This window comes from Mycteria americana, chromosome 3 (assembly GCF_035582795.1).
Source record: "Mycteria americana isolate JAX WOST 10 ecotype Jacksonville Zoo and Gardens chromosome 3, USCA_MyAme_1.0, whole genome shotgun sequence".
NCBI lineage: Eukaryota > Metazoa > Chordata > Aves > Ciconiiformes > Ciconiidae > Mycteria > Mycteria americana.
In genome coordinates, this window is record NC_134367.1 from 2630931 (window position 1) to 2646977 (window position 16047).

Here is a 16047-nt window from a genome sequence, read left to right on the forward strand (position 1 = left end):
CCGGGTGTGGGGGTGACTGACTCGTGGTGGCGGAGTCCCCTCAGCCTGGGTGGGTGCCTTTTTTTTTTTTTTTTTTTTTTTTGTGGTGTTGTTTCGGTTTTGTTCGCCGCTGAGTTTGGGGCTGGGCTGGTGCGAGCCCCAGCGCGGGTGCGGAGGGCGGCGGGGGCCCCGGTTCCCTGTCCCCAGGACCCCGGAGGGGCTGCCCCGGCTCGGCCCAGCGGGAGTTTGGCCGGGGAAGGCAGAGGAAGGAGGGGAGGCTCCGAACCTGCGGGGATGGAGCCCGGCGCGCGCCCGGCATCGAGCCCCCTCGCCGGGGCTCTGCCGGGGAGCTCTGCCCGGGCTGGGGGGCTGAGGGGCCGCCGTGGGTGTGCTCCTTTCTAGGGGAGCCCCGGTACTTTGTGCCTATGGAGATGGGGGGCAATGGGGGCCACGGGTGCCCCAGACCCCGCTGGCTGCCAGGGCTGGGAGGCTGCGCGACGAGGAGGGCGAGATCTTTTTGCAGCTCCCGGGGCTTTGAGAGAGGGGTTTCGGGGAGGGTAAAAGCGTGAATCCGAATGGTGTCTTGTTGCTGGAGAGTTTAACATGGGAACGGGTGGGGGAGGAGGAGGAGGACCCGGAGGGAAGTCATTCCCAAAATGTGCGAGGAGAGCTTGGGTGGGGTGTCACAGGCTTGTTTATTTTGTACTTCTTAGGAGGAGAAGGGGGTAAATGCGTTTGTATCCGTGCCTGGGATCTTTTTTCGGAAGAACAGTGTGTTTGACCCCAGGACCGGTTGGAGGAAGCGGCAGGGAATGCCGCTGTTTTGCTGTGGTTCGGGGTTAAAACAAAACAAGAAGCGAGTGTTTTTAGGTGCAAAACACACATGCGAGACAGACCGAGCCGAGTTCTTCAACCTCAGTTTTGTCTGATGGGTTTTTTCTTAGTTTTGTTCTAAGAGTGTCTCTTGGTATGTTTGTAGAGCGCTTCTTCGGAAAGCTTTTTTCTTTTTCCTCTTTGTGATAGGTCTGAAAAAGCCTTGGTCGTGTGTGCTGTTTTGCCCAGTCCTTTCGTGTTAGACACAAAAAAAATGCTTTTTTGGGGGGTGGGGAGGGAAGGAAGAGGAAATGCAGATTGTAAGCATGTTTGCTGTTTGTCTGTGAAGTCGGGTGTATCTCAATTTGTTCTCCTGCTCAAGTAACATTGGGAGTACAGATGAGTGGCTTTCAAGTACAAAATGTATATGAACAAAAGCTGGAAAGATTTAAACTTTGTAGGGAGGAAAGTGTTAAGCTGATGGCCAGGGCACGCCACTGTCGGAGCAGATCTGATAGACGCTAGCTACGTGCCCCTGCTTCAAACTAATGGGCATGGAGGAAAAGGAAACTGGTGGGCAAAAATACAATTTGTATGAATGATACCATGTAAAATATATCGTATGGGAGAGAGGGATTGTGCTCTGCAGACGATTTGTGGGCTGGCAAAACCCTGAAGTGCCTGCTTGCGTCCCGTGATATGACTAGCTCATTTCTGCAGGGCTCATCAGGTACAGTCTCTGCTTCCTTCCTGGGATGGTGCAGCTGGCATTTGATTTCCTCCATGGATGGGAGAGGAGGAGTCCTGTGCAGTTTTTTTCCCCGAGATGATTGCATTTTCTTTGGCCTTGCTGTACCCTGCCTCATTAGTAGGAACTGCATCTATATTTATTTACCATTATACCATGTCCCTTGGGATGTCGGGTGTAGTTTGGAGTAGGTATATATGGATTTATCACTCTTAACATTTTTTTTCCTCCCATCACGCTAGGACCAAATCCGTCAACAGCAGAGAACAAACTTAATTTATTCCTGTGTTTTGCATCTCCCTTTTTGCCATTTCTCTTCCAAATTGCTCCAAAAAACATCTCCGAGATGCGGATGGGGGAGGGAAGGAGGGGAGAAGTGAGAAAGGGATGGAATATGTTATCTGTGCAGGGATGCATTTGTTATCTGCATGTTCTAGGAGCACCAGGCTCTGTGAGAGAGCAGGGTTTGATACTGCATCTGAAAACTGGGGTTTGGGAACGCTCTGTTCCCTTATGCGAAGATTTTTTTCTTCAGCCCCCCTACAGCCACAACTTTTTCTCTGTGGTTGACAGAAATTGTCTGACGAGCCTGGGCATGAGACTAGGAACAAGGAACTTGTGTTTTACTCAGCGATGTCTGTTCTTCCTCCTATCGTTCCTTTAGCACCAGTGCAAGCACCAGAACAGGCATCAGCATTTTTACTCCTGTGTCATCCAACTCTGTTCAGAGCAGGTCTAGACGACATTGTGGTATGCAGACTGCCAGCTGTGTTATAGGAACGCTGCCGTAGGTGGAAACTGCAGGCTTTTTAAAGAGTGGTAAGGAAATCTTGAAGAAAATCCTGTGTGGATGAGGCCTGCTTATCTCTATAACTACTTTACTGAGCGGTCTTGAGCAATTCCTTTCTATTTGTTGACCTTTCTAGAAAACGTGCAGCTCTCTAGCACTGTGATTCTGATAATTCCGCAGAATTAGTAACCAGTGTCAGCTGCAGAAAGCTTACTTCTAAGGCAGTTCCTGTGTGGGTCTTACTGGTCTCTTTCGAAAGGATATTAAAAGTTCATGGCTGTCTAGTGTTTTGAAAACTAAATTATTATGAAGTGCTTACTTTATAGTGATAATCCACAAGTTCATGGAAGTGTTTGGTATGTTTTTTCATCGATATCTGGAGCTGGGAAAGCAGTGGGGTTCTGACATTCACTTTTTAAACTAATTTTATTTTTAATAAAATGAATTTTTCATAAGCATTAATTTCAAGAACGGTTCTGTCATTAACTTTTGGGACTGCTCTTTTTTTGTTGTATGTTGGGTCTTTAGGATACGATGTTTGGGCGGGGAATTGGAAGAATTAATGAAACTGAACCATGGGAAAGGAAGAAAGCTGTACTGTCCCTTTCATAAAGGGATCTCGGAAGATGTTTGGTTGTATATGTGAGAAAATAAACCAATTTGCATGAAATGACAGCACATTTTAATCTAAAGCAAGCAACTTGTGCTTTACAGTGATTTCTGTGCAGAGCTTTTAGGGACACTACAGAATTACACATTACAGTGTTGGGATCCGTGGCAAATATTTTTCATCTTCTGTAAAGTTTAGGATTTGAAATCAAACACGTGAAGGGATGCTGTCAGCTTAAGAATTCTACTGCAAAAAAACCATGCCTTCATTCTCCTATCGATAACTTTATGCAGCTTTGACACTTCTTCTAAAGTCACTGAAGTCGATTTCACTTTATACTGATTTTAATGGAGCAGGCATTGGATTCCACATAAATGTCCTCGTGGGATTGGGCTTTAATTATACCTATGCTGATAATATTATCTTGTGGGTTATCAATGAAGTGAGACCAATGTCATGATTATAGTGGGATTTTTAGGAGATAATGAGAAGAATTTGAATTTTGGGGGGACTAACTCATATCCCTAAAGCTGGTTTTATACATAAGATTAGTAATAAACTATTTTAGTATTCTAATATTCCTGTATTGGGTAAAGCTCCCTTCTGACGTGTATAAAATTAGGATGGCTGGGTAGCAAAGTATACTAAGAATTCATATTTGAACACTCAGTCATGCAAACGGATTGTATGTTAGCTATGAATGCAATTTCCAGTGTTAATGCTAAAGATAAGTGTTTTGACAGATGCTTTTAATTTGGGGAACAATACAAGCAAGAATAACAGGATATGAAAAGAAAGTGTTATTTTTCATTTCGCAGGTGGCAAACCAAGGTGTAGAGGGATTAACTTGCCCTGGTTCCTACATGGAGTCTGCAGCAGAACTAGTAATCAGTCTGTGATCTCAAGGGTTTGTCAGGGCTTTAATCAGAGTTTTCCTTCCTCCCCTCATTAATTGGCTAATTTCCACATTTTGAAACTAACGTCTAGAGATTATTTTTCTTTCCTCCAGTTTCAAACTTTATAGCCTGAAGTTTTTTCATTTCCAGTCGAGCCTTGAAAACGCAGGGTTGGAAAGCTTCCTCTGAACAGCACCTCCCTGACATACCATACTATCTTGAAACAGCCTCTGACAAGTGAACCCTCTCATTGAAATCATGTGAGGAATTTTATTACTCAACTCTGAAGATCTTCTGGGGGAAAGGAGGTTGCAAACTATTAACTATGTGGTCTTCGTTGCAAATTGGCACATAAAATGTTCTTATGTATTGAGGCAGTCATGTGGTCCACAGAAAGAAGTAGAGAATCGGCTCTGTAGTTGCTGGCCAACTGAAAATTTCATCTTGTAACGGGGAGAAATACATTTATTTTTGTGTTGTGCCTCCTAAAAAGAGATATATTTGCTTGAAATCTGGTCTTTCTTTAAACATGGTATTGTTTGATTTCCTTCCCTTCTCCTCCCACTTGGCTAGGTGTTTATACAGGTTTAGCCTGTGACCATAAAAGCATGTGGAGAAGCTTTTATGATAGGTAACCTTAAAGAATATATTGTGTTTGGGATGCTTCTTTTCTTTGCTGTTGCAGTTGGGTTTACCAAAAGCTCGTTGTTCATGCGGGCTTCCTGCATAATATGCTGCTGAGCAAAGTGCTCGTTTCACAGTTATGAAACTGCTATTGCAATTACTGCATCGTAAAGCCTAACCTAATCAGAAGTGATCGATTTATGGCCATAACTTGTGTGGTATGCTAGTGGAGTACGGCTCTGATGTTTCACATCTGATTCATTATGGCCGAGCCACCATCCTTCTATGAGAAAATAATACTTTGTACCTTTGTTTGTAAATCTTTAAGTGCTTTACAGAGGTATCAGTATTTTACAAATAGAGAAACTGAGGCATAAGTGCCAAGTCACTCACTCAAGGTCACATACTGAGTCAGTGGCAATTGAACACGGCTGTCTCTTCCCCATCTATATTGCACGTCCACATCTGTGATATGTTAATATATATTAACCATATAGGGATTTATTGGCTGGTCATCTCATGTGCTCGATAAGAATACCTAAGTCAATGAAATTTTTTTACAGTGATGAGAGGATTTCCCATGTTCCATTGACTTCTGTGGTTTGACACTTGTCATCCTTATTTATTCAGTTCATTTTATTGCTTTTAAATCCATTAGATTTCCCTCCCCATCAGGCCAAAAGCACTACAGGGGTAAACTGTCTCACAAGACTGTAAGGGATGCCCCTTTTTCTTGCATAGCCTTTCTTCTGCTTCGTTTAATAGGAGTTTTTCAGTGTTGGACTTCAAATCTATCTCAGGAATGCACATGCATGTTTGTTATTGTTTTGATTCGGCACCATGTTAATGTAGACACCAAAAGGTTGAACAATTACTGTTTTGATGCGCTTTTTTAAGAATTAAAAAATTAATCCATGACTGGTTATTCTACCCGTCTGTGTGCAGATTTCCCTTCCCCGGTTCTTAATCAAAGCTGCACACAGAGTCTGAAGTTAAAGACTACTCTTAAAACCGGGAACCGCTGTAGTGCAGTGCTTCTGAGAAAGTGTATTCTGCTTTATCTTTCCTGTGCAGCCAACCAGAAGGTATGGAAGGTCAGTTAACTCTTTCTCCTACAGAATTCCTCTATGAACATTTACTTCATTTCATGTTGGTTTCAGTGCAGTTACTAGCCTGAAACTTACTATTAAGCATAGCCCTTCATCAGGTTGTATGTATGTATACACCAAAATTACTTCTGTACTATGTATGGCTTGACAAAGACCTAACTTTGTGTGTATGTCCCCGGTGTGTTGGTGAATACTTCTTCCAGTCACTATTTGCCCCATGGGTGGAGTGTTGTTTCCAGATCTACTGAAGAGTTTCTCGCAGCCTGAGGAAACAAATTTTATTACCTGCTTCATGTGTGGAGGTAGCATTCTTTTATTCTCCGTACGTGTAAGATGTCTATTTAGGCTATATTAAATTTATGTGAACCCCATTCACTGCTGTGGTGGTAGATGAGGTCTTAATATTGGGCTAAGGAAGTAATTTACAAGCCAGGCGTATAAAATACATTAATTATGTCTGGCTTTAAATACCCCCAGCTGAATCTCACTTGCCCTGAATTCTTGGCATCAGTTTTCTCCCCACTTTGGAGTTAAGAAGACTTATTTTCTTTAAAAAAAACAAACAAAACAACAACTGAATTTTACGTTCACCAGTAAAACAGCTCCTACTGCTGAAACAATACTGTAGGCTACTCTTTTCAGTGAACCTTGTGAACAGCCAGTTTTATTCTTCTGATAAGCCTATGCCCTATCAGTTGGGAGGTGTAGCATATAGTCATTTCCTGCATTTTGAGCTGCCCATTTCTTATGAGCTCTGAAGTAAGCACTGAATCTGCTTTTTGTTCTTCCAGTGGTACTGTAATACTAATGGAAGCAGAAAGCATTTAGTTAGTTCATAAAATACAAGCACTGTTTCTACTTGGATATTTACTCTGACCTTTATTTTGGACAGTTTCTCTGCCATGATCAGATTCTCTGATTACAATGTCAGCTTTCACTAGAAATCTCTTTGTGATTTAACTGGCAGGGTTTTGGAGTTCGAGCAACTGAGTATGCAGCAGCTCTGACATTAAGTAGTACTCAAATGTTGACGAGGAAAGTTCTTCCTGGCAATGAGGTTGTGCTGGGCTCTCGTTTCTAGGCTCTGCCATAGGTCTCACTTTATGACCCAGGGCAAACTTCTTGACTTGCCTGCGTTCCAGTATGTAATATGAAAATAATCCTTTCGGGGCTGTTGAGATGCTTTCACGTTCGTAAAGTATTTGAAGATTCTTGGCTGGATGGTAGTGCGTGCTGCTGCTCTCGGTAGTATAAACATGAATATCATAAGTGTGTTTACACAGAATAAGAACTAGTTAGTTAAGCTAATACTGATTTTTTCATGCTGCAGATGGGAGCGGTAAGTAGTTGATCACAGTTTTCTCAACTAAGTTGTATTATGCATGGTTTCCAGACGTCGTAGTCGGTTGTTCCCTGACCGTTTGCATTTCATGGGGGCTCCATCTGTTTGATGGAGCGGTGCTGTTCAGTGATAAGTACAGCAGTCTGAAAAAGAGGGAACTTACTGAACTTGAAACTTATTCCTCCCTCTTTAATTTCCTCATCCGTAGAAGCAGAATGATGTTAACATATTGGAGATTCATAAAATTTAAGGCGAGAACAGACAATTAAATCGCCTTGTCTGATATGTTTTATATGCTTTGTATCACAAGCTTTACATTTTAATCATTTACTCTGAAACTGAGACCAGTAACTGGTGTTTGGCTAAAAACAATCTGAAAGCTTTCCAGCCTTGAGTGTCCATCGTTGATAATTTCAGACTCATCACTTCACTTGGTAGTTTGTGCCATCTCACTGTTAAAAAGTAAGTGGCTGATTTCTAATTTGAGTTTGTCTAAGTTCTGCCGCTGGTGCTTGTTACGACTTTCCTGACAAGATTAGAGCCCTTTAGTATCCAGTACTTTCTTGCCATAGAGGTACTTACACTCTGTAATCAAGTTACTCGATTGATAAGGAAACAGAGTTGAGCTTTTAAGTCTCACTCTGAGGCATTTTCTCCAGCACTCAGATCATCCGGTGATTCTTCATGGTCTCCGTTTATTTTTAACACTGTGGAAACGAGAAAAATGGTGAATGTTCCAGCCTGTGTCTGATCCGTACTGAATACCGAGGTGTGATGGCCCTTTTTGCTACGCAGCCCTTTAAAAGGTTTACAGTAGCCCTTTTGCAGAGGGGAATCCTCTTCATGAGCCTCACTGCTCCAGCACTGAGATTCTTTCTAGTTAAGTCTGGCATTTAGTAGTAGTTACAGTCTGCATTTCTTCGGCTATAAATTTGCCTTTGCATTCAGATGTGTTTTGCTTTCCTGAGCTAAGTTAAGGTAGGTATTCAGACTGCTTTCTTTTGCTCACAATAATGTACTGTTCCTATCGCCCTGGTGTCAGTCACAGATTTTTATCTGCAGTGATAAAAATGTTGAACTGCATCAGACCTTAAATTTAGTGACAAAAAAGTTAGCATGATGCAATCCCAGGAAGTAGATTAAGAACTGGCTAACTGACAGCTCTCAGAAAGTACCAGTCGATACGGAGCAGCCGATGTGGATTTCCACTAGAACCAAAGTACGCTCTGTGCACATACTTTCTTCTATTCAACTACATTTGTAATATCAAAGACCAAAGTTAGTCCTTTATCAAGACATTTGCCATTAAAACATGCTGACTGGCCCTACCGATGTCCCTGTTCTCTAATTCTTTACTGGAAATTTTTTTTTTTTTTTTTTTTTCCTGTTGGTTTGCCTGGATTGATACCCAGCTGATCGCCTTACAGCTCTCCAGATTTGCTCCATCCCCTTTTTGAGCATTAGCATGATATGAACATCCACCTGGCCTGGGGTTTTCCCCTCATTTTCCAGACAGTCCCTCATTAAAAAAGAAAAAACCCCACCCTACAAGACTGCAAAAAGCCCACTTCGGTGCGTGTTTTGTAGGCTCATTTCAAATGTTTCACTCTTAATGGATTTGCTGGAAATCATCTTTTATTACTGATGAATTAGAAGGTATTTTGTGTGAAAAAGCATGTTGTCCCAGTCTAACAGAGAACTGTTCACAGTAATTCTGGTTCTCCCTTCCACTAGAAAGTTAGTTTTAAAAATTTTATTATTATCATATTATTTTTTGTGTGCGTGTTGAATCTTGCACTTTGGTTAGTAAGGGGAACATCCCAAGACCTTTTGTTCCTGAATGTCTGCAAGTATAAAACCGTAATGCTTTTGGGGCAGCTGTGGTGCTTCTGCTGGCAGATTGCACAGCATCGTGGAAGTGAAGACCCTTCCAACCTTTACAAGCGGCTACTTCTGAAGACACTTGTGAAGTATCCTTCAGTTCATTTCATGGGCGTAATTCTGATAAGTATTGGTGTCACTCCTCTGTCACACTCAAGTAAATTCTGTTTTATTCATAGCAGTGTGCCTTCTTACTTTTTGTTAAAAATGCAGCTGCCTTCACTTGCTGGCTGTTCCCTTGCATTTCCCTTTTCCTGTCCCAAACTGATTTAGCTTTTTACTCCCTCCATGTTGCAGCTGTAATCAGCAGCACACACGAATGTCTCTGTAGGAGAGGCAGTATTTTTGCTCTTGCTTTTTAGGACACTGTGTAATATGGGATCTTGAAACCAAACCTCATTTAAATACCACTGTCAGTAAGAAGTGTGTTGTATTTTGGTTTTGTGGGAGTTTTTGGGTTGGTGGGTTTTTTTGTTGTGTGGGTTTTTTTTGTTGTTGTTGTTTTTTTTTTTTTTTTTTTTTTAAATTAAGGTAGGTGTTTGAAAGGACTTGATCCCTGAGAAAGTCCCTGTTTTGAAACTTGCAAATTCCAGGCAGATAAAATGCAAAGAGGTCAGGCGAGTATCTGAAGTTTGGGATATCTGCTTCCTTTCTGCCTATCGAGTGGAAAACCTGCCATAGCGATAGGCTTTCAGGAAGGATTTGGAAGGGGGGAGAAAGGGAAGAGGACTGAGGCACAGGATCTCAGGAGGCTGGGAAAGATACTATAAAAGAAGGTATGCCATTTCTACTGCTTGCAGTCTGAGGTGTGGCACTGTGGAAGTCTAAGGCAAGTAATAGGGACTCAAAAATGTGTGCTGTTTTGTTGGACGTAAATATGTCTTATAACGCAAGCCTCTGAGCTCAGCCAGCGGCTTTCCTGCCTCCTAGCTAAATCAGTATCTGATTTTTCTGTTCCTCTGCTGTCTTCTTGCGGGAGTTGTTTACTGACTGAAATTGTTTCCATATGGCTGCAATGTAGAGCTTGATTACATTAAATGTGGCGCTTTCCTGTGGCATTGCAGTGCTATAGAAAGATCATCCCTCTTTCTCTTCTTCCAACCTCCCCTTCCTCCAACTTGTGTAGGTATTATCTTCCCCCTTGCTCTGAGGCTTGTAGAACTGGAAGACTGGGATCCAGTTCTTTTTTGGGTCTTTGTATTTGATTGCTTAGGTGGGTTACATTTGTGTATAAATTGTTGATAGAACACTTCAGATGAAGATCAGAGTGACAGTAGTTGCAGTTTGAGAGCATTACTGGAGCTGGGGCCCCAATGTATTAAGCACTGAACAAGTATGCGGAGAAGAGAGTCTCTACTTCCAAAGAGCTTACTGCTCATCAGGACAGTCCATTTAGTTTGTATTTGTCTACGCTGATGATCAATTTAAATACTGCTCCAAGAAGGTGTTAAGATTCCTGTACTTGGATGCTAGAGGGCCAGATTCATCTGGAGCCTGGAAGCTATGTCTAGTTTGCGGAAAACGGGTCCGTTTAACAGCAAATGGATGCATCTGTATCTTTGATAACAAGAGCTGATTGTTGGCTAAGTTAGCTAATAAAACCAGCAGTGAAGCATCTCCACCCTCTCTTTGCAATTACACTCTGTTTTATAAACTTGAGTTTATAACCTGGATTCAAAATTCGTTTTTTGTTAAAAATATTTTCTATTTAAATAGGTAAAAATATATAAATACCTTTTTCTTAAGCCTAAGCCATCTGATGTAATGCCTACATTTCTTGTAATCACTTAAACAGAACCTAGGCAATGTATTTTTACTGCCAATATCTCAAATACAGTCAAACTAGTGAAGTGATGGCAGTCACTCTTGGCTGAGCACATGGAACCAGAATCTGATGAAGTGGTAAACCAGCTTTTGACAGAAGTAGCCTCTTCTGCATGTGCATAGAGAATATTTTCTTCATTTCTGTATATTCAGATAGTTCAGATCACAGACTATTTAATTCAAAACTGAGAAGTCATTTGGGAGCTGTAAATGCAGAAATGCTTGTTTTCCTCGCCTAACATAAGGTGGAAAAAAAGAACAATGAGGAAAGAGATTCACTAATACTGAAATCTTTCAGTGGAGGACACAGCGAGGTTCAATTCACTTAATAAAGATAATTCGTTTTCACTAAAGCATTTTAAAATGCAAACCATGTTTCCGTAACCCTTTTATGCGTCCAGCACATATGATGTATCGTTCAAGATTAATAAAACTGTAATACATAAAAGCTGGCATTTTAAAATTGTTTTATAAACAGTCTGGCTAATAACCCAGGGTGGAAACTGAAACGCAGGTACACTGTTCAGGCCTTTGCCTTGCTAGAGTGTGAAGCTCCCTCCAGTCTTTTTTTTAGTTCAATGTAAGATGAAAGCCTCAAGGGGAGAAATAAGCTTTCCTAACCAGGGGCATCCAGTGACTTGCTGGGTGGTGTAGGGTGCTCTGGGTGGTGTAGGGTGCTCTGAGGTGTCTATGAGGCAGGTTCAAGCCGCAAGTTATTTAAATGTCCCTCATAATTTACAGGTGTTTGACTAGTGAGCTGGCAGGTAAACAGAAGATGGTGAACATGAAGCCGACATGGCTGTCTCCTCTGCTTGTCCTTTTCCTTAAAGGACTTTGCTGCTGCCCAGTGCGTGGACTAAAGGCTGTAGGCACCTTGTTCCAGTTGGGATATTACAAGTCTTAAAATTGTGGTCCGATGGAGCTGCCTCACTTCAGCCCACACCAAGGCAACTCACTTAACAGAAGGGTGGATTGAAAACCTTTCATTCTCCCTTGTGTTTCTGCTTTAGATGGCTCCTTGTCCAGCATGCTGGTTTTTGTGGATCCCTTGATAGATGGCTTGTATACATTGTGAGGAGAGAACTTTTCATGAAAGGCTGTGGATCCTGCAGCTGCAGCAGGATAGCTACAGATCCTGATTTATCTCGAAGATCTCTCTACTCTCTATTTTGCAAAATGCTGTGGGAAAAGTAGGCTGGAGAAGCCTTAGTTTTCTTCTGTCCCTCACACAATGCATTAGCTATGTGGGAGCAGAAATTAAGACAAGTGCATTTAGTTTTCAGTGCTGTCATCTTCACAGAAAGGGAGAAGAAAAGATAAATTGTGACTGTTGCAGACCTTGTCTGTTCTACTTCTTGCACATCAGAGCTGAATTCTGCTTCTTACCCCATGGATGACCAGCTAAAACAAAAAACTTCACCTCTTTAGACCCCTCCAAAGCTGCCTTCAAGGAGCTCCTTTACACTAATGAAGTCTAGTTAGTTTGCTAGTTGCTTTTCAGTGATTTCTAGAACTGTTGAAACAGAATGAGTTGATGAAGACTCTTGTGTATTTTGTGTGAGCTCAGATACTTGAATATGGAATAGAAGTAGTACTGAATATCTGCAATTTCCATTAAATTTCAGTGCCTTTAAGGGGTGAGTCCTTAAAACAAGATGTAACTAACATCAGAGGCAGTGGGAGTGCGCTCTGTTTGCTTTCATAAGAACTGAACTGGAACTATATTGAGGATATTTTCTTTTTTTGATTAACAGGAGATCACTGAGTTCTAGGTCCTTTCATACTTAAGAATAATTAATTCTCCATTGTTTTTGCTTTTGACAGACTTTTACTGTCAACCTTCCAAAGGAGACATGGCCCTTCCTCCAATTATTTGATAAAACCATTTACTACGTGCAGCCTTCCCCCCACCCTTCATGGTAGAAAGCTGCTTCTGGTGTCTTCCTGGGTGCTGCTTCCCAACTCTGCTTTATGCTCTCTGTCTCTTACAAATAAAAACCTGCACAGTGTTGGGATTGTAACACTTTTATTTTCCTTGCCCACTCTTGAAAGAGTCCACAGCGCTAGCCTTGTAGTGAACAGCATGTGTTAAATGTCCTGCAAATAACTGAATAAAGAGGATGATCCTTCAGTTTTCTTGTAATGAGAGTTACTTCTGAGAAAAGACTGCCCACTCAGGGCCATACTGCCTTTGCAGTATTATCGGTACATTTTGGCTGCAAATGTGATTTCTTTTTTCTTAACTATTAAAGGGAGGGGTTGTGACTTCTGAGGTATTATTGTATGGAGACATTACTTGGGCAGAACTCCTAAACTCTCCTGCATTAATTTGGATGTGCTGGGTATGAGCTCTGTGCTCTTACAGCCACTAAGGAGAGTCTTGGACCATGACTGGCGTTCGCAGAAACCAGAGAAATTGCAAATAACGTGTCTGCTTGCCGAGTCTCTCTTGCCTGTTTTCCCTGCTCCTGTTGATGGATTTTCTTTCGTACCTGTTCCTATGCCATTTGCGGTCATAGTTCCCAATTATACACTTAGCTTAAAACCCATTTTAACTAACTTGTCAGCTCTGGCCTTTAGTCAGCCACCTAGCAAAAGTGATTTAGCAATGTTCTCTCAGGTTTCTGGAGCCACCATGCCAAAAAGTATGGGCATCCCTACCTCGCAGCTCTGAGACAGATTGTCTTCCTAGGAAGGCGTGTCTTTGTAGGCCAGTCATTACCCCAGCACCAACCTAAATCCAGGTGGATCATCATATGCCTGCACATTTATTTTTAGAGCAAGTTGCACCAGAAAATTGCATATGCAGGGGGGTTAGACCTGACAAGCTTGAGCGGTGCTCTCCAACCTCCACAATTCTGTGGTATGTTCAAATGGGAAATTAATCGAATAGTTTTCATATAGATACATCCTTGTGCTTTTCATCTTGTCCCCCATTCTTTCTCTCTCCTTATTTTTGAAAGGTGGACCTTTTAAAGCCTTTTATAATAGTTCTTAAAGACATACTACTCTCTCTGGATTTAACACCGTGGCTGGCTCAAGGGAGGGTTAGAAGCCAGTTGTTTAATTGGCGTTTTACATGGCAGACTTTGAAATTGTGAATTCAGTGAGGTTCCTGCTTTGCTGCTCTTCTTCTACAGAGCAGCAGTGGTGCATGCACACAGTGCTTCTAAAAATAAGGGTGTATGTCGTGGAAGTATTGCTTGAAGCTAGGCTCTGATCTGCAATAACAGCAGAGCTACGCTAATTTGTACCTGTGAATATAGGAAGCTATAAAATAAGATTTACTTAAGAGTTGCAAAACACAATATGGAGACTTACTTTAACTGAACTTACTGAACAATAAGTTCAGTTAAAATCAGGTTTAATAAATGAATGGCTGTAGTGGTCAGATCAGAAGTTTGCCTTATCTCTGGCATGAGGCTAGGTAACTAGCAGTTGTGGAGGCTGAGGAAAGCCTATAAGAACAGGGCAAACATCTGATACCTCCCCAACATATACTTGCAGATATCCTCACTGGGTGCTTCAGGCGTTCGGATTATCTTTTGTATCCCATCTTGCCCACTTAAAGAGGTCTAGGCATGTTGAATCCTTAACGGCCCATTTGTCTGACAAACTGCCACTGGGAGCTGTGTCCATTGCAGTGTTTTCCACCTGTTTAATATCACTTACCTGGAGGCTAGGTAGCTTTTGTCAAGTGACGTGCTTTTTTTAGTTCCATTCCTAGTGAGCCAATGTCCTTAATTTATAAATTCAGTCACCATTTTTTTGTTCGTTTGTTTCATTCCTTTTTTCCTGGCATCCCTGTTCAGTCCTGTCCTATGCCACTTAAGGCATGAGCAAATACCGTCTTTTAAATTCTGGGTGCAGGACAGTAAACTACTATCCCTCCCCCCCGCAGTTACTATCCTCACCGATCTGTTGACAGAGCTGCTCGTTTAAGAACTCTCTCTCATTTGGTTGAGATGAAATTGGTTGGGACAACATGGACCTGTACCTAACTTCATGCTTGATCTAGCCTGAATAGTTTTGCTGAAGGTGATTTGGGGAGCGCCCACGAGGTACTGTGCCAGCAGGACTCTGCAAGTGCTCTCTCCTGGCAGGGAGGTGAGGCAGGGCATGCACGGGTTAGCTTCCTACTGACATACCTCCATCCAGAAAAATACCTCTCTCTGTGTCCAGAGTAGCATGAACATTGCAGAACGAGGGTAACAAATGATTTCTCCCCATTTTTAGGTCATCTACAAACATCTATAGGACTATCAAGTTACTGTTTAACTCCAGCTCTGTGTACTCTTCATGCGTAAGGACCAAGTCTGCTGTCATTTAGAAAATGAAGGTTTTTTTCGTGACTTGTCAGTACCTTTTTGGTGTGGTATGATTGCTATTTGGCTGTCACTTCTCTAACTTGTAAAGCTGTCTCCAGTGTATGCAGTTTTATATCCCATTAGCTCGCTCTTCCTCATGCTCATCATATTGCACTGCAATCAACTGTCCTCTTTTCTGCCCCCTAATGCTGTTGGATCTCTCTCTTCTAATACAGTGTTTTCTAAAAACCTTCTTCCTATAAAATGCCACTGTGTGAGACTTTCCTTGGCTACAGTGATCTTTAAGTCTTGAACAAGGAAATTCACTTTTTTTTTTCCTAGATACGTATTTGATAGCCTGACCTTTTCGGAGCCTGACTGCCTCCTAGTTTACCTAAAATGTTATTTTTTTGTAGGATATGTGTGAACATACTGTTTCAAATGCTGTACAACAGTGCTAATTCTTTAATTGAGGGGGGAAAGGAGCTGGAAACAGCACTGTAAATGAAGTGCCCGTGAGTTGCATCATTGAAAGCACAAGGGTTAATATTTTTCTGCAGCTGTTAATCTGTTTCCTGCCTTTATTTTAATGTATGCATATAAAAAGATTTTGGTTTCTTTGTCCCTTTGCACTTGAACTAGAAACTGTAATCTATTTGTGGTGCATAGTAGAAAAGTATTTTTTTTTAGTACTTTTGGTTTAACAGTTTCTCTGTAGAGGAGGAAAAAACAGATTGAGACATCCTTCCAGTGAAATATAAAATGAGAGGACCGCAATATCTGAACTTAGTGTTGTCTCCACTAATAGGAACAAAGCTGACAAAATAGATTGAAAGGTTCCTTACCCTCTCTGTTTTGGAGAGAGCAAGGGAAAGCGGTAGGCTGAAGAGAATAATCTGCAAATAAATGGCTGTGAATGACATTTGCATTTCTCCTTGCAAGAATTTGGTTCTTGCAGTTCTAATAGGAATGGGTTGGAAAAGGGTTTTCTTAACCTGAAATGAGTAGCATGCTTAAATTTCATTGCTGCTGCTGACTTCTATCCAAAGATTTCTGTTTTACAGCTGTTATTAAAAATTTATGGGGCAACTTGAGATCAAAGCAAATATATATTCTCTTTATTA

General features: G+C 41.7%; 1 protein-coding gene across 12 annotated transcripts in view; it reads left to right on the plus strand.

The window, feature by feature from the left end:
- HMBOX1 (homeobox containing 1) overlaps nucleotides 1–16047 on the plus strand; it is a 124270-nt gene that overhangs the window by 624 nt on the left and 107599 nt on the right. The gene's annotated exons all lie outside the window — the stretch shown is intronic.